The sequence below is a fragment of the Alligator sinensis genome, unplaced genomic scaffold (genome assembly GCF_000455745.1).
Source record: "Alligator sinensis unplaced genomic scaffold, ASM45574v1 scaffold93_2, whole genome shotgun sequence".
Lineage (NCBI taxonomy): Eukaryota > Metazoa > Chordata > Crocodylia > Alligatoridae > Alligator > Alligator sinensis.
In genome coordinates, this window is record NW_005841854.1 from 2,089,749 (window position 1) to 2,092,570 (window position 2,822).

General features: G+C 45.3%; 1 protein-coding gene across 1 annotated transcript in view; it reads right to left on the bottom strand.

The window, feature by feature from the left end:
- The window catches only part of ERO1B (endoplasmic reticulum oxidoreductase 1 beta), a 47,409-nt gene that overhangs the window by 24,904 nt on the left and 19,683 nt on the right, over positions 1–2,822 (bottom strand). The gene's annotated exons all lie outside the window — the stretch shown is intronic.

Genomic DNA, 2,822 nt, shown 5'->3' on the forward strand with positions numbered 1-2,822 from the left:
CCAGGGGGAGGCACATGCCTCCCATGATTTGCACACAGGAGGAGGGCGGGCTGCCCACTACATGCTAGGGGTGAGGAGCTGCACGGGCCTCTTCCCAGTGAGGGGCCTGGGCTGGGAGAGGTGGCTACAGGGAAATTTTGGGGTGGCTATAGTCCCCCAAGCCTCCTCCTAACATCGCCCCTACTCAAGGCATTCCCAAGGGGAAGGCAGGAGAGCGAAATACCCAGAGCAGGGGCGACACTAGGGGAAGCTTTGGGGGGAGGGGGGTGCGACTATGGCCATCCCAAAATTCCCCATAGCCCCCCTGTAGCCACCCCTCCCAGTGCCACTGCCACCCAACCCACACAGCTGAGCCCACCCTGCCCTGGCCCAGCCCCCACACTGGGAAGAAGTTGGCGCAGTCCCTGGCCCTGATCCCACAGTTGGCAGCCCGTCCTCACCTTGCACACAAGTCTGGGGAAGGCACATGCCTTCCCTTGGGGTGCGCCCAGCAGTGGGAAGCTGTCCACCCCTTTCTCCCCACCCATCCACATCCACCTGGACAAGCCACCTGCGGCTCCACAGAGCTCCCAAACCCGGGGCTGCATTCGCTGCCTTGGCTAGGCAGTAGCTGTCCCAGCCCCACTCCCTCCCTCATCATGGGGGCCTCAATCTGCTCCTGCCCACCCCCGACTTAACTGCAACGGCATTGCTCTCCATGCCGCCCAGCTGAATTCCTATAAATCAGTTATCAGATTGGTATCTGCTGATATGGTTGGTTAATAAATCGGCTAACTGTATCAGCCAAGAAAAATCTTTAAATTGGTGCACCCCTAGCTTAAATTTTATTTAAGGGTATTTAATACTAATTATAAACTACATATAAAATTACATGTCCAGAAGCTACAAGCATTTGAAGAAGACTGACCCTGTCCTGCTCCATCCATTTAGATCTCTAGAAAGTCATCAGTAATTCCACATTTGAAAGTCAGTAAATCAGTACATTTGGAAGTCACAGGTTAGTCAGCATTTAGGATACTACTTAAAAGTAGATGCTGTAGGAAACACCTGGAATATAACAGCCTCTGAAAAACAGATGACCTTTTCTGACAAGACATACCCAAGGGTGACCTCCATTAGCATGAAAGCTGCATTACCTCATCTTAAAAAAGAAAATTTGGCAAGGCTGTTTAATGCTTTGTCTGTGCTATATAAAAGTTAGAGGTTTTCAGCAACAGAATAACCAGAGTTCAGCTACACCAGTGTTAGCTCAACTGTAGATAAAATGCTGATGGCTTCTGAATTAACTGCCATATCAGATAGTCAACAGTAGCAAAAATAATAGAAACTGCTGGAATGGTGCCTACATGAGGGTTTCCACTACTATGTTCCCAATACAGCAAGAAGTTTTCTTCAACTGTCTTTAATTAAAAAAGGACAACATACTGTACTGCTTTCCATGTATTTTACCCGTTTTGTGGATGAGAATTAGGAGAACTGGGAAGAATTCAGGTTTTTGTTTTCATTTTTAAAACAGGAATTCTCAGAAGGCATTTGGATGTCCTGATGAACATACAGACATTTACCGTCTGTCAGGTGATGGAACTAATAACATCAAAAACCTGACTAAAACCTTACCTGAATTTTATTTTAAAAACTGAATTTAAATAATTATATTCATTTTTATTTTTACAATTTAAAAAAAAGGAAGTATGACAACAGCAGTTAAGCTATGAGATGACAAGGTTAGGACACCATTCTGCATGCAGAATTCTTTGCAGCTAGCAAGTTGGAAAGTTGTTACTTGTTTTAAAAACTGGAAGCTGGTTAAGTAACCTGAGGCGCCTGGTTAGCAGCATTTTAGATTTTTTTTTTTTTTAAATGGAGAATACCAATTGTTATATTCTCTATGTTGGTAGTGAAAAAACAATACATGTAGCTTTACCAAGAATACTGCTTCCCACTTGTCTCTTCCCACTCTGGGGACCAATCCATGAACTGACATGAAGAACAATTAATCCAGGTGGTCTTTGTTATTTCACAAAAATGTGCTGTCAGATATTAATTTACTTATTTTAGTGGGTTGAGGGATACATTATATTTGGAAATATCAAAGGTTACCTTAAAAGTCAGAAGAATATTGGAGATGTGGATAAATTAAAAGTTTACACTATTCTTTAGTGGTTTTAAACTTGTTTAAATGACCCCACCCCACACACACATACCAAATAACCCTAAACAAGCATAAATTCACACAATCTATGGCCAATTTGCACCTGCATAACTAAGATTTAAGCAGAAAGCAGTTAAAATATACCAATATAGGTTTCTTGGGTCCCTGGTACACATTAATTTAGGAGGCACCACAGGATCTGATCCCCAATCCCAAAAATCACTTCTCCTGAATTTGGAATCAGATGCCAACTGCACCGTGTCTTCTTGCCAATGCAGGGGGACTCTTCTGCAACAGCAACTGCCTGCAGCCCTGCATCACTAGCAGCTGACCCAGGACTAGGATCGACACTGGACAGCCAAGGGGCCAGCTCAAGACACTGAGCTGTTCCAGAACTGATAATAAGCTAACTGTGAGGCCCAGAACTGTTCAAGGGCTTCTCCTCCCCACCAAGGAAATTTAAATACTGTGCCCAAAGCTCTGGCAGGCTAGTGTGTCCAAGCCTGTGGCCCCAGCAGGGCAGCTCTGGATCCAGTTGGAGAATTGGGACTGCCCTGCAAGCCAAGACCAACAATCAGTTGGTTGTTTGGACAGTTCAGGGCAGGATGGAGACCCAGAGCTGCCACAGGCTAAAGCTGCCAAACCTGTCAGCACTGCCGGGTTGGGACCC